General features: G+C 38.6%; 1 protein-coding gene across 17 annotated transcripts in view; it reads right to left on the bottom strand.

The window, feature by feature from the left end:
• Nucleotides 1–24,155, bottom strand: part of ESRRG (estrogen related receptor gamma) — a 372,225-nt gene that overhangs the window by 159,625 nt on the left and 188,445 nt on the right. The window lies entirely within an intron of this gene.

The following is a 24,155-nucleotide window of genomic DNA, read 5'->3' as shown; positions in this document are numbered from 1 at the left end:
CCTTCCCTTCCCGCCCGGCCCCAACTTCGGCAGGTACCTTGGCAGGCTCCCGGTTAAGGACTGCGCGCAAAGGTAGAGGATGAAGTTTGCGCCGCCGCCGCCGCCGGTCGTGGCGTTTCGCTGTGGCGGTAGCCGGGCTCGGCTCCTGGCGCGCTCTCCTGAACGCCGCTTCCCTAACCTTTGGAACTGCTCGGCGCCGGGGAAAAACAAATAATTATAACGCCAAGCGCGGCCTGCCGAAGCCTCTGGGTAACTCAACTTTTCATTGTCGTGCGAGTTGCTTTTGGGGGAAAGGGGAGGGCGAGCGGGCTGGAATTTGACTATGTATATATGACATTATACATTAAAACATATTAAAATTACACAACTACTTAATATAGAAATATATAATTTCCTATTTTAAAATTAAAAGTTTCCTTTTCTATTTATTTGGAAAAAATACATTCCTAACAAAACGAACACAAATCCAGTCCTTAACATAATGGATGCAACTAGGAGCGAATACAGGTACGCGTGTTCCTGTACAACATAGGGGCGTGTGTTTATATATATATATATATATATATATATAAAGCTTATGCGCCTATACGAGTATTTGTATGTTTAGATGAGTCTGCTCAGAAAATAGAAAGAAAAGATGCAGAACTGATCAATTTCCTCTGTTAGTGTGCAGGGATTAGAGTGGACAAACTCAGCCTGCCTCATTTTAATGAGATAAGGGCTGCACTGGAGTAGCTCTGCAATAGTAAATCTGGGAGGGTGCCTAGACCTCTACAGTGTTTGGGGGTTTGGGTTTTTTTGTAAAGTAAGTTTTGCTGAACTAAAAGGGCAATAAACACGAATCCCTGTAGGCATGCCTGCATAAACATCACCAAGCCCGGTTCCAGCAAAACACTGTTTACAGCCAGCTCAGACTTCTCTGGCGTATGAAAGATTCCTGATTAAACTTGTTCCAACACAAAGAATGTACGCACATTTAGGGACATTAGAAACACTGTTTGCCCTGAAACACTTACACTTATCCTGTTTTGAAAGTATCATTAATGAGTATGGAATGATTTTTTTTTTTCTCAAAAGCTACTGCCTTTACTTAATATTACAACTAAGGCACCATACATATTTTCCAGGTTCAAAGCGTTTCTGTCCCTACCAATGAAAACAGATGCAGGCTGTTTCTGTCCGGAAAAAAGCCAAACTGACACTTAATAATTTCTCAGAATGCAGCTCAACTCTTACAAAATCTTTTGTGACTGGAGCCCTAACATGATGCAAATGGCAGTCCTTTAGATCAAAACAAATCAGTGTGAACCCTCAGAATGCAGTAATACTATTCACAGAAATGCCCTCTCCAGATCTGTCTCACAGCATTTTACAAAAGAATATACAGCAACAGAAACAAATTCCAGTACATATAGGTTCAACAGACATGCTTGTTTATGTTTACAGCAAAGATTCCAGCATTCTGTATTTAACCTTATGTGAAGACTGGGCCTGCTTTCTACAAACCTGGTATAAATACTTGCAATTTTAGGAATCAGGACTCAGACAGCAAAACTACAGCTCAAACTACTGTATAAAAGCAGGTAGTAAAAGCTTAATTACCAGTAGCATTGTGCTGTCTGAATTGTTAAATGTGAACTCTGTAATTAAGATGTAAATTTGCTTGTGAGCAGTGAATTAAAAAGCTCTGAAATGTAGGGAAAATTTTAAGTACTCTGTAGAAACATCAGGGACAAAAAAAAAAAAATCAGTTTTTACCAAATTTTAAAACGGGAGGCATTAAATCATATTACTCTGTTAGAACATCCTCTTTAAGTAACAAATTGATAAATGTAGAATTTGGAATCAAATCAGAACTTGAATAGGATGTCTTTATGTATAGTTATCTGTATGACTAGATAAACTCAAAATGCAGTTCCTACAGGCTGATTTACATGTGCACATGGGCAAAACATACAAATATATTGTTTGTACTGAGTATCTCTGTGTATAGATTGATAAGCATATAAGAGGATGTCTGTTTATAGAATTATACCCAAAATGTCTATTTTTCAGTATTTTTTATTCCAAAATGCTTTTAAACCTTTGCATGTATGTCTTTTTCTTATATAAATATCAGCTATAAATTATTCCCTGTACATGCATGATTTGATATGGTCACTTTTCTGTGTTACATTCGTTGGAATACATCCTCCTGAAAATCTGACAGCTAATCCATTCTGAAACTTACCGAAGCACAGGTTAGCTTCATTCCTACTTTTGTTCATTATCTCCTAAGATTTTATATTCAGGGGCTGAAACACGATGGTCTCTCCTTCTGTCATGGTCTGTGTTCCTGTATGCCCTCGTTTTCACATTCCCATGGTTTCCACTACTTTGTGAGCTTGTCGTCCCCCACCCTCCTCTACACCCCCAAATAATGCATTTTTCCTCTCCCCCTGTGAGCCATCACCAGTTTTCTATCAAGCGTCTTTCGTCTTTCGTGCGAACAAGCAGCTCTCTGCCCTGCCAGTGCTGCCTCTTGGAGAACCAGAAATACTGTGCTGTACTTTGCATGTTGATAAACAAAGCACTTGGCTTCTTCCCCCAGGGACTGAAAGTGTCACCTCCACCAGACTGGGGCCTGGAATTCCAGCTACATTCTTGAACTTGGGTTTCACAGTTACAGATCAGTTTGGGGAAAGTGGAAAAAAAAAAAAGATAAGAAAGAGATTACTGCAGCAAATCAACTGGGGCTAACTGTAGCTTCATTTTAAGCTCTTCTGTAGAAATAAATAAAAGCAGTAGCCAGAAGGGGGGGGGGAGGGGGGGGGGGGGTGGAAGAAGGCAGTCCAGGTACCAGTTTACTGAATTTTATCAGGGAATATACAATAAGAACATGCATGCAAACACACATCTGCAATAACTTACCAAAACGTACAGTGCAAAATCTTACCACAAGGAGTCTATACAAAACAATGGTAATGGAATCAAGAGAGGGGAAGGAAAAAATCGTCCGGAGCGCCTGTACCAGTCAAGGGGCATTGCTGAGCAGCACCTACATTTCCATCTCTCTCTGTGCGTCTAATTTTTCCTGTGTGCCAAACAGTTCATCTTTAAGCATCTTCACATCTAAATACTACAGACATTTCAAGGCATCAGAAGAGCCAGATTCTTAAAGCACAGCCACCTCAAGGCAACTGAAGTGAGGTTCAGTGGCACTTCACAGAAACCTCACAGTGCATTGTGTTATTTACCAAAAGGAGCAACAAGCTCAAGCCAGCAGGGAAGCTGCAAGAATAGGAAAGTCTTGTAGCTGCCAAGGATTTATTTGGGAATAAGCATAGTTTAGATAAAGATTTGCAATACACCATGGAGGCTCATTCAAAGTCCAGCTGGAAAATACCATATTGTTAAGAGTTTGAAATAAATACTGAAGTGTCATCAAATATGTGATCTTCTCTTTATTCACAATCACTCATTACAGAAACACAACTCAGATGTCATCTCACTCAATGCTACAGTGAGATTAACATTAGTATTGCCACTGACAACTCCTCTTTTGTGCTTCTCATTGGAAGGCACTTGGTGCGCTCCTTCCAATGAGAAGGGGTAGATATGCTGCTAATCAATTGAAAAAACTAATGCCTCAAAACTTCCAAATTCTGCTCACCTGTTTGTACATAGTTGGACAAATGCTATCAAGTTATTACTTGAAAGCCACCTGCTTCTTCAGTCTGTATTTAGCATTAATTACTCTTTGTTTTCATCTTAAGGGAAAAAGCTGACACAACACAAACTCTGATGCTCCTTAGAACTTTTCCACAGTATGTTTGCAAATACATGGAGCAAGGCTTTTAGCTTTAGCTGCTACATTCAGTCCCAGCATATAAAAAATGTTTCTGTGAAATAACAGCAATTGCCTTACCATGTTACTGAACTACATTCAATTTATCTGGTCTCAAAAAAATACTCCATATTTTCTCCTTGTTTTATTTTCAAGGGCATGGGTATGGGTATTTAAATGACTGCTTTCACTGGAACAGAATAGAATCTGTTCACACTGCTATAAATAAATATTCTCTTGACGAAACACCTTTTCTTAAGCCTCTGACAAAATGAAAGAGGAAAAAAAGAAAAAAAAGAGAAAGAAAAAAAAGAAAAAAAAAACACCAGAAGAAGGGAGCCGCATGCACATTACCTGTCACCCACCAAAAAAGGTCTCCTCCCTAAAGATAATTCAGGCACACACTTCAATATGGAAATCTCACTATTACCCCAAGCTCTTTTTTTAGTGTAAGTTTCTTCAGAGAAACTGAAGTACATTACTGTCTCAGACAGCCAAGGATAAGATGACTGAGGGAATTCAGTTGCTCTGTTTAATTAATACAGGATTATTTCACTTTCATTTTGTGAAGCTAATAATATGACTGGTGGAATGTCAGTAAAAATTAAATCATAAACTAGTGCAGTACCAAAGGGAAAACTTACTTTAGTTATGGAGTATTCCCAGCAGAAATCTTGAAAATCTTATACATATTTACACTGATAAAATACCACATGTACTTCATGGGATATTGCAAGCTTTCTACAATCCTTGTGGCATGTTTTTACAGAGCAAGAGTTAACATTTTGAGATTATACATTAATAAATGAGTTGTATTGTTTCTTGAATGTTAAGCACCACATACTAAACGCAGGAACACGTTCAAGGTCAATGCCCTATTTTAGACCTTTTCAGCAGCTGTGATATTATGATAATCATACTTAAAATATTCCTATAGAAAGAGTAAATTAGCCCCTTTCACTAGAAGGATTATTATGATAAACAACAAATCTGAAAGAGAACAAATTCAGATTTCTCTTTTTGTTAGTTGTTTTCTGTTTTGTTTTCTTGGTGGTTTTTTTTTTTCCCCCCCAGTAATGCAATAAATTGGTGCGGTCTTTTACTGTGATGGCTTTTCTATCCAGGAATTAAAAAAAAAAAAAAAAAAGGCAAACCTAAAAACCCAACACTTTATTCTGCACTTATATTACCTTTTGATGTTTTTGGGTTTTTTCCTGGAGGCCTCACCTATGTAAAAGTGCCTTCCTTAAAAATGCATTTATGCTTTCTATTAGAATCAAAACATACCAGTTGACATCCCATTCTATCACCTATACTGCAGTGAAATGTAATATCCCACTAAACCAGAAGGGAAAGAAGAAAACTTAGTATCAGCAGCTATTCCTAAGCAAGATTAGGGGTTTAGCTCCATCTAATTGAGGGATGAGACACGTCCCTCAGTGGGTCTCTCCCCACTCCCCCATCTGCCCTCCTACCTGACTGCCAGTTCAAAATGCTAAAAATAGAAGAAGAAGATGGAGCGTAAATATTTCCCCAGTGAAAACACCAATAATCTTTACTGTGAGCTGACATGAATTGCTTGTTACACTTCCCTAGGATATCATGGCTTGAAGCGAGAGCGCAGACAACGCACGGAGCCACCAACCACCCTCAAAGGTTTTGTGCCGTCTATTTGTGCGTGTCCATGTCGCAGAGGCTCCTATGACATCTTGACGTGGAGCCGGGACACCTGCGGTACAGAATGCTTCCTCCAGCCTGCCTGCCCCCATCCCTGACAGTCCCAGCCCCTCTTCCATCACTCTTCTGCCTTTTTCTCCCCTTGCTCCCCCTCCACTCCCTTCACTCTGGCATTTTTATTATTAATGTTATTGCTATTATTACTGTCCAAGCATAAGCTGATCCACAGGGGAGCCTGTGTAATTTAACCCCTCAAGCACTAAATTCCTTCACATGTGCCAAAGACACAGGTTTGTTGTTGCCTCCAGCAATATCCCAGGAAGACGAGTGATGGCGGTGTCATATCATCACACAGCGACTTAATCTATTGCGACACCCAGGGAACGGGTAACTGAAGAGATTTACAGAACATGCTCTCTGCCTGAATACAAAATGTTATCCCCTTTACCAACAAACTCAAGTCACAAGAAACAAAGTGAAACAAATTTTACCCTCTTATGGCTCATTGTTTCCATGACTGCTTTATCCAATCCTACTCCCCCATTACTTGTCCCACTGTACATCTTCTAGCTATACAACACCTTTTTTCAACATTTTTGTTCTCCATCCTTTGTTCTTCATGTGTTCCCTGATTAACAAACAGCTAGATCATGTTGAACTGCCAAGTAACATAAGCCTTGGAAATCTTTTATCCATACACTAGATGACTGGAACTATCACTTACATCAGGGTTATCTCTACTTGCTGTCTTGATGTTCTCTGACATCTAATGCATGCTTTTTAAAACAATGGATTAAAAGGGTTGCACTTTTTAAAGGTGCAAGGAACGCTAAATTAAGCACACATTAGCTACAATAAACACCAACCTCAGGAAAGCATCTATTTTAAGTTCTGAAAATCACAAACCCTCAGCCTGTTTGTCAAGTAGGGACTTCCGACATGGTTGTCCTGTTATCCCTAATTATTAAAGAACAATTCAGTATAATAAAGCAGCCTATAACTGTTCTCTCCAAGATCGAGGTATGATTCTCTATCTTCTACCATTTCACTGACCTAGGAAGCAAGCATTTGGCACAGAATTAATTCTGGAGACAAATGGGACTAGTGAAACGTCCTCAGCTCAGGATAACCTGATTGTGCTGGTGAAAAGATCTTTCACCATGGGAAATTAACAGCTCTGAAACCACTGGTAACAAAGGCTGAGTTCAGATACTCAAGAGTAAACAAATCCTTGCTCGACATAAAGTAATAGCTACCCTTATCTCTAGACACCCAGATCTAAAATAGGTAGAGGCTTCCATGAAGGCCACTGAACCCTGTCCCTTCCCTGTAGTAACAGAACACTGAGTTTTGTTTCAGTATACATGCCTTTTTTAAAGCCTGTATCAGCTGACTGACTGAGCACTCAAATATGCACACTTTGTTTAGAAGCATATTTAGACTCCAGGTTACATGATTTCTTAAACACATACTTCTGGGCACAGGAAGACATTAAGAACTCCTTGTACTTCTCCCAGCCATTAAGATGAAGAGACTTAAAAGACAGGTTATCATGGATATACAGCTTCCAGATGCTAACTGTGTGGTTCCAGGAGTTTGAAAGAAAGGTGGAATTCACCAATTGCTTTTTTCCCAGGCCCTTCAGCTCCAGCCCCCTGAAAGCCCAAGGCCTGAAGTGTCAGGGTGCAGTGAACTGCGTGCGACCACTGCTATATTCCTTTCCCTTTAGTGGTGGGCAGAAGGTTTAGAATGCCCAACAAGAAGCTGCCAGTGCACTCCAACACAAGTGCAGCAACCCTGCTATCTCCAGTAGACTGCTACACTAATATTTAAGGAAACATTAACATCATTAATACAATACAGAAGAGTCACACTTTTAACAAAAATACCTGTGTTACATTGCATTAATACAATGAAAACCTTTTTTTCTGGCTCTATTTGTATTTATGTTCAAATGACAGCATATAATCATAATGACATCCTTCTGCAGCTGAAGCCTTCTATTATCAACTCTGTTTCTGTCCTATAGCAGCTTCACTTCTATTGACCAGACAGTTAGCCCTGTTCAATTATTCAATCTCAAATCAATAGATTTTAGCTCCACATATAATAGTTAAGTTGTAAACACTATGCACACGCTCTTTCAGCTTAATTAATTTACTTGCAAATTTGAATTCATAGCTTATTTTTCAAGAAACGTGCAAACTTCAGTTTTCATATTAGGCTGTTTATTCCTCCCACCAGCTCTGCCTCTGTTTCAGGTGTTACATCTCCAGAAATCAAGTTGAACTTGCCTACAACATAAATGTCTTTCTTCCACAGATAAAAAATAGGAATAGTAAGAGTGATAATTATTTGATTCTGATTATGCTGAATAAAGCAATAAAGTAGCAGTATGACTTTTAAGCAGATCCAGTCAATATTTTGTTGCTAAAGCAGTCACTCAAGGTGTGAACTGATCCAGAAAATATAGCCTTTAGACTTACTGCACCTCTGACACTTGCATCACAAACAATTTGGTTCAATTACTGCAGGTATGTGTCTGTGTGTGTGCCTATACCTACACAAACCACATGGAAATGTATTATATTATAGGCTCTTGGTTACCTACGCATCTTCACACACAAAAAAGAGGCGGCAAGAAAGTAAGCTGAACCAACACATGCATACAGAAGTGTGTGTCTCCATCTTTCATTCTAGTTAAAAGCCACTTTATTAATTTTGTCCCTCCAAGCTTACAGAGCTTCCAGTTGACAGTCTTATTTTACATTCTTTTCTCAAACAAATGCATGTTGACTTGAGCAGCACACACCCCCTACTCAATACTTTAGCACTGCAAAACAGATTCCTGATTACCTAATTCCTGAAAGTACATCCATTTTTGTGCATCTAGAAAACGGATCTAACACTAGTGCCATAATGCAGTATCTTTACTGACCAGATAACCCAGAAGAATATGGTTACAATTTATCTGAGCCTGAGTTCAAACAATACCACCCAATGAAATACTGATATCCTGGGGAACACCCTTGCTGTTACCTGCCTTGAACCCTTCCAGGACTATGTCCAAAGCAGCTGCAGTTTATAAGCTGGAGGATAATGCCAGGGAGCTGTTACAGCAAGAAAATCTAAAGCAATTTCTGCATACAACCATTACAATATGACTGTTAAGAGACAGATAAGAATTTCTCTATTATTGTCAAGGAAACAACAGGCTTAAAAATTTGGAAAGGCTTTAAACTATAAAATATCAAAAGGAGAAGTTTCAACTCAGTCTTCCTACTGACCCGTTTACTCCAACTTCAGATTATCTGCTCCCAAGGTATTAGCATAAACTTCTCCAGTGCTATTAAAGGCCGTATCTGGATTCTTTAGCACTGTTTGCATTTAGTACACATATTTTCAGAATGCTAACAGTCTTTTATTCAATAATGAATTTGGCAGAAAAACAAGAATAGGCTCTCTTTTTATGTTATTTTTCTAAATAAATTCTCTAAACCTGATTGAGTTAGATCCTTGAATAATGCTTTGGAAGATGCAACTTGGAGTTTTTGAATAAAGTGAAGCACTTAAGAAAATCAGACTTTTATTCTTCATCCACTGAGAAGCCTCAGATTTAAGATGAAAGAGCTGGGCTGCCTTTCTCTCTCCTTATCCTGAAAGGTCCCTTCATTCTCCCTGTTTTCCCAGTAGATTTACTTGTGAATCTGGTGACAGCCACATCTGAAGTCCTGAGGTCTGACTCCTGACCTCAGTTATGTTAGCCCTTCCCTGCAGAAGAACTACCCCTTGGATCACTGACTTGCTATTATTCTATGGTTAATAGACCTGAGCTGTGCAATATTTTTTTATCTGGCTACAGTCCTATCTCTAAATTCTCTATTTTGAATGAATACCGATTTTGTGACATGAAGTCTGCTATATAATGAAATGCAAACAATGAAAAGGCTAAATCAGTTTACAAAAAATCTATTTGTCAAACAGTGTGGAGATGCTCCCAATTTAGTCTGGGCAGTGCATGCAGTTCTTGATAAGGGAGTTAAAACCGAGCCGTTCTACCGCATAAAAATAAAAGCATCTGCAAGGGAGAGGCATTTTCTTTAGGAGACTCTTCCCTAGAACCTATAGGTAATTATTAAAAAAATAAAAAAAAACCCAAACAAAACAAAACACAATACCCCACCAATAAAACACGCCCCCCCCCCCCCCCCCCCCCCCCATACCCCTTGGATTCTGCAGGAATTTTCCAACAGCCAGGAGCACTGTTAGAGGAGGTAACAGCAAACGCCTCCCCAGCGCAGTCCCCTTATGTCACATTTGCATTTCTATTCAGCTACATTGCCTGACAATGAAGCAAATGGGCCTGGCCTTATCTGTACAATTCCGGACAACAGAGATTTTCTAAGCCATACAAAGGAACGAGCTTAACATTCAGCACTCAGCACCTCCTGGCGTCCCGCCCCATCCCCCGGCCCTGGGGGGATGGCGGTCACACAAACACCTGGCCACGCCACAGCCCGACACCCTCGCACGGCATCCCAAAAGGAGCCGGGCAAGAGAATGACAATAAATTACAAGAAAAAGCCATCGAGACTTTGAAGGAGCTCGCCAGCCTCAAGGAAGAAAACAGTCCGAACCCTCTAGATTTTCAGGCTTTGTTTGGAGCGTAAAGGAGTGTCCCTGGAATGTAAAAGTAGATAATATCTACTTAACCATTTGTGACTCCCGCCGTCCCTTTTAGGCTGGCATTTAATACAGCAGATGAAACCTACAGAGCCTTTTATCAGGGAAATTTCATCTCACCCCAGTTTTCATTAGAAAACCTTTAGCAGCTAGGCCGGCTATTTCATTGCCATTTCATTGCACTACGAGGAAATTTCCGGCTAATTCCTTCAAAATTAATATCGTCTGATTTAAAAGTTAGAAATGACACGAAAAAAACCTGCACAAGCTGAAACCTCCAGATCAAACTTGTGTTATGACAGGACTTAAGCCAGCTATAATACAGGCTAGGGCTTTAAACGGCAAGGAAAAAAATTACAGTGACACGGTTCTGTAGATACTTTGGCTTTAGTCTGGCTTTACATTTTATATATATACACTATATATAGTCACACATTGTATCTGCCTTCTTGTCCCTCTCTTGCTCTCAAATACTCAGGGCAGGTAACAGAATAGACCTCAATCTCAAGTACAAGAAACTTCATAGTGAAGGGGGTTATCCACATGTTTATTTGTGTACACAGAAGTAATCTGGGGTAGCAAGCATGGAGGTGGTAGAGTGTCCCTTTTTTTGTCCCAAACAGTATATCCTAAAGCAGAATATGCTTTTACATAGCACACTGAATTTTAAACTGCTGCCTTATGCTTTAATTATCCTGAACTTCCAGGTAAGTTTATTCTTTGCTGTTGAACAAATGCTGAATTTCTCCCTAGAGGTGGTTGCAATGAGTAGTGATTCTCTATTTTTTTCCTCACTCACACAGTTTAGAAGATTTACAGGCATGAATACCAGCACGTTAACACAAAATGATATTACTATTGCCAAAAAACAAGGCAGTTAAGCACAGAGACAGTGAGGAAGGCAGAGCACTTACTTGGATTCAAAGGAAACCCAAAGCTCCTTAAAGCAGCCCATTGTTTTAAATTTTACTAATACCGATGCACCAAAAGCTTCTGTGGTTGATGCCTTTGTATGAGTTGGAGCAAGAGGCTGGAGTGCATTCTGCCTCTTCAAATGCTCATAGGGAACAGCCAACTTTTATTATCCTTAGCACCAAGAAAGGCTTTATTGCCGAGAAGGCATGAAACTGGCATCGTCCTGGAATCACACCTCCTAAAGCACATCAGATCCCTCAAACTCTGTCAAGGTGACAGATCACTTTTACCTTCAACTGCACAGGCATACGAGCAAACTTCATACAAGGCATGGGAATAGGGTGCAGTGCAAAGCAAAATTTAGTCCTTACACTTGCTGCGATCAAAATAAAACATAGGACAGAATTAAATAATTGCAATTAATATGTCAGTATTTTAAAACTTTTTCTAGACTCTGGTATCAGAGATACTATGAGCTATCACACACTACTACATTGTTGGAACTACTTGTTTTTGTCAATTTATTAAAACGACAATTAGTACAGATGGGAGCAAGAGGTGGCAGCTGAGTAAACAAGAGAAGAAACCAAGTGAAACACTTTTCCACAGATTGGTCCAAGGTTTATTTTAATCTCAAATAAGATAATCTAAAAGGCTTGCTGTAACTATCCAAATGACAATAAAGCTCTTACTTCTACCCCTTCATTAACATGCAAGGACAGAAGTTGTAGCATTTACCTTGCTGAATGCATACACAGTTTATGCCTGTGTATTCCATCTTGAAGATACCTGTCAGGACGGTTTCTACAAGCCTGTCCCTTCTGGAGTAGACTAAGCAACACAGCTGACCCAGAAGGATTAGATGAGAAATTCAACTAATTAATGAGCCCTGCAGGCAAAACATCATTTCTTCTGCTCTTTGGGGCTTTTACAAGGTCAGCTGGTTTGTTGGGGTTTTTTTCCCAGCATCAGGTCAGACTCACTCATCTGTCAATTTACACAAGATTTGTAAGACAATAGTGGCCACTATCAAGCCAAACAACATTTTCTCTAATCCCTTCAGTAAGGGAAAAACTGTTCTGGCCAATTCAGCTTTATTAAAATATGCTTCTCTAATGTTACTTTTCTCTTCCAGGGGCAATAGTTTAGAATTATAAACACAATACTTCCCATTTACAAAAATATTCTGGATCGCAAGTTCAAATATTCTGGAACACAGCTCAACTCCCTCCTCCTGCTCTGCTGTCTTTCTGATGATTGCTTTTCTGAATGTCACATGGCACAGTTTTCTTCCATCTGCCAGGGAAGTTTCCCAAAAAGTATACCAAGTTCAAGAAATGAGGAAACTGAATAGGAAACTCGTTCAGATAGAATTCAGAAAAATGATCAGCTCACCTCGTCTGTTTCTCTAGCAGTATGTGCACTGTTACCATCCAATGGCCTCTTTGGTAATAAACTTGTCCCACCTCCCATCTGCTCTTCTTGCTGGCCTCCTGCCACTTCAGCCTCAGTCCTTTCCTGTCTTCAAGATGTCATTCAACTTCACTTGCTCCCCTACCCATTTGTTTCTCTCTCCAAGTGAGATCAAGCATACATCTTTCTATGTCTCTCACTCCAGCCTTTAACTTCTGCTCCATCTTTTTAGTAAGTGTCTATATTTCTGCTCCATTTATCATAGCTGGCAGTATGCACTATGCAGGTGTCAAGGAAACCAAGAGAGAGTTCACTATTCATGATGCTGCCTTTTCAGCCTTCTTGTGGCTTGCCATTGAATGTCAGCTCCTTAACACTGAGCTGTATGTTGAGAAGAATATGTATCAGTTAAAGACAAAGTACTTGAAGCCAATACAAACGCATGTGAAGAAACAAGGCTGCTTTAGACATTTTCAGCCTGATCTCTTTAACATTTTTATTTGCTTATTACTTGATTTTTTATGTCATCTCTACAAGATTTTTTTCCTTATTGGCTAAAAGTAAATGTAAAAGACATTTTATGGGGCCAGACATAACATGTGTGCAGACCTCTTGTAAACGTGAATACTTGACTTAATAATGTCATATAATAATGCTTGACTTCAGTAAATGCTTTCTTTTCACATCAATACAGACTTGTGTTTAGCACTAAATGTAATCCAACTCAGGAAAAGAGACATCTTGGGCCCAGCAGAATAGAAGTCAGAGGTAAATGAGAAATACCTAGCTGGCTTTCTGCAAAGACTGAGAGCAAAACTCCACCTACCTCCTCTGCTGCCTTGAGCAGGGAAGAGGCACAGCCTTGCCCCTGAGGCTGAGCCCAAGAGGATGGATTCACCTGCTACCACCCAAGAACCACTGCTTTTAAGGACAACACTCAAATCCCAAACATGCAAACATCATAAGAATCTAACTAGCAAGGAGAGAGTTAATTTGATGAGAAATCACAAATTATACATCTGGCAATGGTTTTCAGGTAAGACAGTTCTTCAGACAAATGCAGCTGAGAGACATCATGAAACAAAGGTGAAGAATTAACCATCAAGGTAACATATGTGATGTAGCTTGAATTATTTTGCATAAAGTGCAGTACAAAAGTTTCCATACAAGGATTTTTTAACTCAAGATACACCATTCATCCTGACTACAGCCCAATTTAAACTCTATTTCTTCTACAGTGGAAGCACACACATCCAGCATGAGCACAATTCACTGCTTTCTATTCTGTATGACAAAGAACAGAGGACAAACACTCCTCATCATCAAGTGTTTATTTCCAAACACTTCTGTCCAGGCCACCTACCTGGTTTTACCTGTCATTAGTATGACAGCAACAATAGAAGTAGAATTTTTCTTACAGTAAAACAGACAAAGTGTCCAGTTTGTGGCCCAGCTAAGCATCTTCTAATGCAAAGCTTATCATTTCCATCCTTACTGATACTTTATGCGTTCTTTAAAACGAGCCTGCAAAATGGCTCTGTGACTGGCAGAGCCACATCTGGCAACTTTTCACATCATCTTTCACATAATTTTTGTGAAAGTGACAAGAGCTATTGATGTAAATACAGACATAAAATTAAAACTAAGGGCCTAACATAAAAATTGAGTTTAATGCATTGCAAAATTTCTCAGGGGGCTAAAGATTCATATTTCTTCAATTCTGTAAATATTAAATTTCAAACTGAAATTCAAATCTGAACATTTGCCAACTCATCTGCTGGATTTTCCCTACTTTGCTAGAAGGCAGTAAAACATATTCTAGTTCACTGATCAACTATGTCCCTTTGTATTCAGAGACCACTACACAATGTCCTTACTTAAAGAAAATGGTAAAATAACCAATTGCTTTAAGTACTGTAACCTATTTCCTGTCACTGTTACACCACCTGAGAAAAAATCCACATCTCCAGAAGAAGGTCAGCAGGAGCGGGTCAAGGTTATGGCTGAAAAGGCACTGAAAGTGCAGGACAGCTCCACACTGGGAAGGGGTAACACAACTCTGTGGGCAACACATGTGGCATATTATGGGTAATGGCAGATTACAATGATATAATGAAGGGATGCCTCTCATACCCTGAAAGACAAGGACAGCATAAGACAAGAACCCATCCAATTATCTCCACTCTTATTTTATTCCTCATCCTTCAGTCAACTATCTCAAGCATGGGAAGCACCCTCTTAAATCAATCCTACGTTCACTGCATTTATCCCCTTACAGGTACGCTCATTTTATTCTGGTCCACTCGGAGTCTGGCACGACTGAGAAGAACAAATTAATGTGAGCATAAAAGTCTAGCAGGCTCTGTCTGTAAGGAGTGACCATGTATTTTTCTTGTCACATTTCCTCCCCTCTACCCAAGTGCCACACACCAGCCTCTGTGCCAACAAAGCTATTTAGTACCCCGTGCCATCATGTGCAGTGGGGCAAATCCACACCCTATTGACCACCACTCCATAGCTGTTTGCCTTGTCTCTCTGGTTCGACAAGTCTGTGCTGATGGCACCTGTTAAAGCTGCTTCAACTAAGCTGTTCTGCATTTGTCTGGCTGGATTTGGACTTCCTGGATCCCTGACTGAATACAAAGTGATTTGAAAAAACGGTGTTTGGCAACAAGCACAGTGGGGAGTACACTGCGTGTTGGTATACAAGAGCACAATGTGTTCTTCATAGCATCACTGAGGGAGCATGCTGCTCGAATCTCTCTGCTGTCGAGATCAAAATGGTCTCCTTTGTTGTCAGCTGTTTAATAGCAGCTGTTTAATGTAATTCCAAATGATCTGCTTGAATGAAGTTGTCATTCTTGCCGTTCACTTTAATGTAGTAAAAAAAAAACAACAAGAAAACAAACCAGAGCTTGGACATATTATTTTTCTATTGTTCTTATGAAAAGTTGCACTCTCATGTTTCTGCTAGCCTATAAAAAAAAAAAAAGTCCAATTTCTTGAAATAAAACATAATTTTGAAGGAAAAATAGGCAATATTTATTTCAAAACACTTCAGACACTCAAGAATGGCTTGATTAAAAATATCTTTGCTACTAAAAAAATACACACAGAAAGAAGTGAATTTGTCAGCAAATCTATTTCTATAGGTATTTCAAGACATTCTCCCCTAGTGGGGGTTATAATTTATTTTATTGCATTTCATAAAACAGAGTTGTAGCAGAATGTTGATAGAGTGAAAAAAACATATGCACTCTTCTTGATGAAGCAGTTTAGCTGAAGAAAGTATGCCTTAGCATCAAGGAAGTGTGCCTTTATATTGTGCGTGGGTTTTGTTAAAATCTGTTTGATACCAGAACGATAATAAGGATCATAATCTGTAAAAATATTTGCAGTTCTCTGATGAACAATAGAGGGCACTAATGTTTCTAATCTGGCAAACGCATCACGCGCCAGACAGACAAAACAGCCGTGGTACTTGTAGCACACAAACCACATCGTCTATGCTAAATACGTGGATAGTAGAGAGAGGATTTCTGTCTCTCAGAAAAGTTCTTTTTGTCCTTTAAACTTCCTATTTTTTTTTTTTTTTTTGCCTGCAGAAAGTAGGATGTGATAATAACGGGCTAATACTTGAAGCCTTTCAAAGCGTTATTTTCTTTTGTTCATTGAACAAAGCAGATGCAACTTTTCCTGGTATAAATCCTTCTCCTGTGTACTTTCTCACCACATTCTTCTCTGTTTACCTGTAGCTGTGTACAGGAGTTCAAGGTAAAGCAATTCCACTGATAAATGTGGAAGCTGAAGGGTGCTTAACATGTGTTACCTGCGTTCCCAGCAATCCAATGCAGAAATATTGGCTAGTGACATGACATCAGTAACTGGGAGATCCTGGGGCACCACCTGAAAGCCCTGAGTTAGAAGGGCTTATCAGGCAATCTTACACCACTGAAGTATTTTAAGCAGTTTCTTAGCGCTGGAAAGATGCAGCTGCTGACAGTGGTACTTCCAATAAAAGATGCAGAGCAAGTATATTAAAATGGTTCTGCACCTTAAACTACCTTTTCTCTACAAGAACTAAGAACACCCATTTAGAAAATAATTCAGCATTTTCCCCCAGAATAAATCTCAAGAAGATGGCAACTTTGTTAGTAATACTAGTAGCTGAACACTGTCTGTCTTTTTTTTAAATGCTTACCAGTGTCTCTCATTGCTATTCAAAGAAACAGATTTATTTCTCAGCCTTGGAGATTGAAACTTGGGCAAGAGAGACTCAAATACCAACTAACAGATTGTTGCTAATATTGTGAAAAATTGGTAAATGCATTGTGATTAGTTCAGAATAACTTATATGGAGAAATGTAAGAAACACTAATATTCTGATGCAGTAATTTCAGCACTTAATGAAAAATGAAATAAGTTCACACTGCAGACAGCAAAGTCTTCATGAATTACATGGCTTAATTTCTGACTCCTAAATTTTAGAAGGGGTGGATTGGCTTTTCAAAGCTGCCAAGATCTCTAGGAGATCTTCAGAAATTAGCATCTTGTCCAAATCAAATAAGACTGTGTTAATAGCTAGGCTCAAATCTGAAAGCTGGACTCAGGTTACTTTCACCACAAAGGCAAGACATCCACAATTAGAGAAAATAACTCAAATTTCTGTCCCAAGCCAGCCTGAAATATAATGAGTTGCCACCTTCCAATCTGGAATGTTTAAAGACTTTTTGGCCACAGATCTGAATAGTCAATGCAAGTACTAGATGTTCTTTATTTGACTATACTGTAAAGGTCAAAAGCCTACACGCTATTCAAGCAACCCTCCTTGGAGTTTTCTGACGTCAAAAGATTATTCCCTAACTTCAAAGGGGTTTGTGTTGTTTGGTTTGTTTGTTTTTTCTTCTTTTTTTCTTTTTAAATATGACCTTAACACAAGCATTCTGCCTTTTGTATCTTTATTTTTTTTGTGCCAATGAAGAGACTGGCCTTTGCATATTTCTCCATTTATTTCAGGCAGTCATAAGAGACATTGCAAACTAACAGGTAAAATACAAGCCTTGCTATAAGGGATTATCACTCCATTTCAGCATATTATATTAAGTGCTATCATACTGATGACATTCAGTTGTATCTTACTGACTGTCTTGAGAGACAAGTAACAGCCATGCACAAAGAGGATCTGTGATGCTGCCCCATATGAAAGAGAACATATTCTGGTGTTGCAGACAGACTAATTCTTCCTTATTTCTATGCTAAAAATATAAGAGACAGAGCTATGGACCCTAAGACATTTTGTATACAACAAAACTGCAGTAGGCCAAAAGCCATGAAAATATACAGACAGATAATAAATATGTAGAGTACCTGAAAAAGGAGAAACGTTGAAAAGTAGGATAAAGACAAGAACTTTGATGAGCTCTATTTTAAGGAACCACTTTGAGCAACTCATTGCCATTTTACCAGAGAAGTTTTATGCAAATGTTAAACTCAGAAAAAAAAAAAAATTACATATATATTCAAGTTCCTACCACTTGTTTATTTTCCTTGACCAGCCTTCAGCAGCTCAGCAATGAGCACTACCCCTACCATCACCCTGGATGTCACACTTGGCTGTCTCACAGTCATTGCTCCGAGTCTTTACCTAGGGCAGAAACTATCCTGCTTTACATACCTCTTTCCCCTAAGTAATAAGTATTCTTTAAAGGAAAGTTTATTACAAATCTAATAGATCCCAAAACCATAGATTCAAATATTTTGAAGGACAAATGGTATAACTTGTCTCTCCTACTTGATCCCACCCCTATGTTTTCTCTGAGGTGTTGTCCACTGTATCAAAACACTGATTGTCCTGTCTGCCTTCTCAGTAACAGTACCAGCATTATTTTCCTCTTGTTCCACACACCAGACAAGAGTGTGTGCACCTCAATACACGTATGAGAATTTACTGGTTCCTAGTCCACAGGTTTTACTCGATGAATGCTTCTGGCCCAAATGTCATTGCTAATTACATCACCAACTTTGGACTTGAAAGGATTTGCTTCAACAGAGTCAGAATGGACTCATACCAGCACAAAACTAATCTAGAGACTGATGAAATAAGAAAATACCTTTATCAAACAACAATTACAGAAAGGTAATCCTTATTATTTTCCCTTTATTATTGACCTGCCAGGTACACTTAACCAACATGGTTTGAAGATGCATTAGGAAATATCTAAACTGCACTTATATGCACAACTATTTAGACACTAGCAACTTCCAGAAAACATCCAAAGTCCTAGAAAACATTAATGTATTGCCCACATAATGATTTACAGGACCTTTAAGTCATCTTTGTGGAACTAATTCATATACCTAATCTAGTACAAAGCCAGAACAAAAGTTTACCTATGAATATTATTGTCGAAAATTCTACAGAAGCTATTTCTTGCATTTTCTTAGCAATCACTCTACAAGTTTTTCTATAACTAATTATTTGATCTCTTTCTTGGTGTTTTTTTTTTTTTTTAATAAAAGGAACTATGTTAATAATCAATCTGAAATTTGCAAGAAACTAAATGCAAGATGATGAAAAGAAAGCAAACTTGATAAAACTGCTCTAGTCTTAAAACCAGGTCAACACTGAACCTCACTTACACCTTAACAGCGTGAAGGGTGGTTATTCATTCAGAGATTACTTCTTACCAAGAATTTTTCCTCCACAAAAGAGCCAAGAGTGTAGATGCTGGCATGGCAAAGGTGCACTGTGACTGACACCAGCACCAGTGCTGGCTGCACTCTGTATCAGGGAGACTTGTGGCACTGAAACAGTGCCTTGCAGATTTTGAGTCCCTAAAGTAATAGGTAGTATTCAAAACAAGAGGCAAGTTAATCAGCAAATTGCTGAGCATATCCTTGGAGCCAGAAGTATTCTCCTACTTACTCTCCCAGTCCTTCATGTCAATAATGCAGAATTATTATTTTAAAATTAATTATGTACTCCTGATGCCTAAGCATAAACACAAATAGCCTCCAAAATTTACAAATATCCTTCCTTTTAAGCAGGATCCTCTTTCCTAATGGGAGGACATGACTTTGAAATGGTTTGTCTTTTTTGCTTTCCATAAGCAATGTACAGAAGTTCAATTATTCATAGGAAGGACTAGCCATGTAAATAAGGACTGGAAGGCTGAGCACCATGTTGCCAAAACACATCTGAAACACAAAAGGCAGTTTTAGCCCATCCCTTGCTAGGAGGAAGGGATCTCAGGAACCCTGGCTGGAGAAGGCAGGGTTCATAAATCTGCATTTACACCGTGTAGGGAGACCACTTACAGCAGGCTGGAACATACATACAGTGTGAAGTTTTACAACAAGAGATGTACAACAGAGTCAGTAACGCAAACACATAACCAGAGAGCACCTGTCTATCAAATGACAGTCTGAAAAACAAAGCATAACTCTATAAAACCTTGTCTACATGATGCCTTGATTCCTCCAGAAGGCTGAGATTTGCTGGGCAACTACATTCAGGGGATTCACCAATTCTTGCAATGTCTTCATAAGGAGCATCTCCTGCTCTTTAAAGCAGCAATTCTGCCCGATTCAATCAGAAAGAGAGAATGATTTGGTATTTTTGTTGGCTGGTTATTTATAAGAGATCTACTCTAGATTAGTCCTGCTTGAGTGGCATCATAAATGGCTCCATTCCCCAGCAGTAGTCTACTTCAGATGGGAACCTGACAACCTCTACTTAGCATGTCTTTCATAGTACACAATGAAGTGTAAAAACTGCTGTGAAAAAGCCTGTGTTTCAAAACAAACCATCTCGGTAATAAGCATTTAAAACCACTTTTTATTAATATATTTCTTTGTGTACAAAACAAAAGCTTAATGCTGCAACAAGCCTTGGACAATGTTTTTGTTTGTTTTGCTGTGTTGATTTTTTTTCCTTCCCCTAAATGAAGTACTGCAGCGGCTTTTAGAAGGTCCAAAATAAATTATTTGAAATAAAGTGTTAAAGCGAGGCTTATGAAAGAGTTGCTTTTTCCCCTCATCACAGCTTAATAACATGGGGTTTTCAACCAAAAAGCTTAATCAAAATCCAAAGTGGAAATCCTAAATTAGTAAATATTGAATTTAACCACTTTTATATCTCAGGTATTAGCAAATACCTTTGGTCTACAGAGATACAGCCCCTTCTAATCCTTATCTGAATTTGCAATTAAGACTTCAGAGCTACAGATATCTGTACACAGCTCTGTACACAGCTCTGCTCTCTTATTTTTAAATGATTGGACCCAAATCAAATCAGTCTTCAAATACATTGGAAAGTAAATGTCTGATGTCTAATTGAACTAATAGATAACGCTCTTTTTAATACTGTTAATGCTTAGTGTGGGCTTCACACTGACAGAAGCAAGGGGAGGGAGAGAATTAGAAAAAATCCACATAGAAAACCTTGTCATTATATTATTACCATGCAGTTCCTTGGTATAAAGATAAAGAAAAGCTAATATTTACAAATTATTTATTTTGTTGTCGTCAATCCCCTCCCCTCCAAATAAAATAAAAAAAAAAAAAAAAAAAACATTTCTAAATGCGTTTGGAGCTAGATTCTTCTTCTCTTTCACTAATTGTCACCTCCAATAGGACATTGTAAGAGCCTGAAAATGAAGCACTTAAGAGTTTTCTTTTCCAATCTCTTGTGGGCTTCTCTCAGTTTATCGCAAATGAACAATCGTGTTGGAAGGGGCACCGTCTGTTTAATGTCATTAGTGATTGTTTCATAAAACAAACAGCCGCTCCACCATTCTGCTGCAGTTAATCTTAAATCTAAACGTGGCGGCACTTGGGGAGAGTCTCAAACATGGTTTGTTCTAACCAATGCAGGGCTCTTAATCTATTGCAAGTCAGGGCGCTTATCTCTCTGCTCAGCTCAGAGCAGCGATTTCTTTGTCCAAATATCAAACCAAACCCAGTTAATATCATGCTTCCAGCCTTTTCCCAAAGATTTTTTCCTCCTTAAATTGTGGCCAAAGCCTAAGGCATATTTATTTATTGCTTATACCATTTCATGCTTATTTTTCAATATTAGCAAAGTCAAACTATTTCCAAGTTAGTGCACAAGGGTATTTCAATGAGCTTAATCAGCCAGGTGAACTGATAACTTGGAGATTTACCTAATTGTGCTGGAAAATCATTCATTCTGGATTAAGCCTATAATGGCACATGTGTTTATAACAATTGTGGGTTTTTATACAAAGGCTCAAGTCAAAGGAGTATGAATCACCTTAAACTTTCATTACTGTTTGTAGAAGCAAAGGTTGACATCACTTCATGGATTCAAATTTATAGTAGCAGCAGCCAATAGAACCCAACAACACAAAAAGAACCAATAAACAATCCTAGTGCTAAAAAAAATTTCACAATATTTTCTGCCAAATGCCTCTTATCATATTCCTCCATGAAAAAACCAAAATTTATTCCATATGCTTCCTAGTGCTACCACACCCTTATCTGATACACAAGGGTGGGCATATTTTGGCAGCTTGCATATTTTGGCAAATTACAACACGTTTACAAGGGTATCTATGAAAATAAAGAGGTAATATCTCTAATGCATTTGTATACAATAGATTTTAACTCTCTTCTCACTTCTCTTAAATCTATCCAGTCAATCATGAATTACAAAGTCCTGTATTTGAAACAAATTAATACATGTGTTCTTGCAAAGTAAAAAGAAAAAAGTTTCTTTTAACCAAAAGGTAATCCAAGTGACTGGGCTGAGTAAGAGGACAGATATCTCCTATGGCAAGTGCTCACATGATGGGGGCAATGGCAAAAAAGTTTTCCTGCTCACAGTAAGCCTGAAGCAATTTTTTGGCCCTACTGTTACCAATGTATGATGCCCTAAGCCCCACGGACAAAAGCTTAAACAGCAAAAAAATCCTGAGTATTTGTTCACCAAGAAAGAGTTAAAACTAAGTAGAACTGATGCTTACCTATCATAACTCTTAGAGGTAAGGAAAAGTCATGTAAGGCAAACACTGGTGAGCAGATATACCAAAAATATCCTCTATAATGGCACAATACTAATGCTTATATAGTATATATAGATATTCCCTAGTTATATTTAGCACACTAAGCTACAGATACTTGTCAACATGATGAAAAGTATGCAATTTTTTTCTCTCTCTTAATTTTAAAAATGCAAAAGAAACCAAAAATCAGCAATACATGTAAGCCCCCACTCTTTTGTGGTCTGTCCCTCAGGACTTGTATTAAGCTCCCTTAATAAACACAAATAATTGTCTTTTTCTTTTCTAATTAAACAAACAAACAAAAAAAAATTGGGGGAAAGGAAAATCAATTCAACTCAGGTTTTTCCACATATTCATATCACTTCCCATCTCAACTGGCTGGAGTAGAATTTAGATTAACTGGTAGGAGTCCAAGAGAAGCCCGGCTGCCTCTGTTGCTCCTGGTCATGCCCCATAATTGTAGAGGGACCTGCGTTTTTCAGCCAATGACATGGCTTACAAAAATAGATACACTGAGTTATTTGATAAAGGAACCAAAGCCTGTCACTCCTGTTCAAGTGCCAAACAACATGACAGCGAGTAAGATTGTGCTCAGATCCCAAACTGGCCAGGCTTATTATCCCACAGAGCCATCTCGTGTTGGGAGGGGTGAGGGTTGGAAGAGGCCACAAAGAAAATAAAAAGAAAAAAAAAGGTGGGGAGGAAAAAACCAACATCATATAGAAGCCCTTTTTCTGGAGAAAAATTAGCTACCGTGTTTCCAGTCTGTCACCTTTCCAGAAAGCTCTCCTGTGTGAGGTGGAAGTGGTATCTTTATGTCTTTCCTACACATCTCCCTTCAAAGAGGAGAAATGTTGGCAGGTATACATCTCCTCTTGTGTTCAAAAATAAACTTGAATCCCAAATAACATTCTTCTGAAGAGCAATTGTTAAAGCACTGTTAAGAAATAAAAATAAATGCTAACAGCTCTCTGCAGCAAAATTTTGGACAAAGATGTCTGTAACTCTGTGGAGTTACAAAACTTAATCTCTAATATATATTTTACTGGACAATCAATGGATCCCTTTTTTAAAAAAGTACTTTTATCAAAGAGAAAGAAGCATGCTCACAAGTAAGTGGCTGATAAAATAACTTTGGTTTATAAGAAACATTTGAATGAATGCTTGTACTTTCATCTACTCTTAGTAACAGCCACCAACACTAATCCCAGCATTTTCCCTCTTTCTCTTCATTAGATTTATTTCTGAGCATCAGAAGTAATCTGGTCTAGAGCAATTCAAAGACAAATACTAAATGTTCCATAATGCTAAGTACTTCCTGATTATAAGAGTCATATAACATCACAAGCCATATTTTCACAGAAATACATTGCAGTGCGTGTCCTGTATTGCCCCATAGGAGAACAAGCCCAGTGGAGTGAGTCCTGTTGCAGTGGCACTTTATGCTCACCATGATACAGGTGTGCCCCATACTTTACAGATTATAAAAAAAGCAAAGGTCACTGTTTGGAGGTACATGCACCTCCTAATGCACCAGTGTATCAGGTTAATATTTTCTACTTAATAATCAAGAAATTGTACCCAGTTTTAAAGCCCAATTATTGAAAGAGCAAGTG

This window comes from Haemorhous mexicanus, chromosome 3 (assembly GCF_027477595.1).
Source record: "Haemorhous mexicanus isolate bHaeMex1 chromosome 3, bHaeMex1.pri, whole genome shotgun sequence".
NCBI lineage: Eukaryota > Metazoa > Chordata > Aves > Passeriformes > Fringillidae > Haemorhous > Haemorhous mexicanus.
The sequence above is the reverse complement of the archived record's forward strand: the minus strand, read 5'-3'. Positions and strand labels throughout refer to the sequence as shown.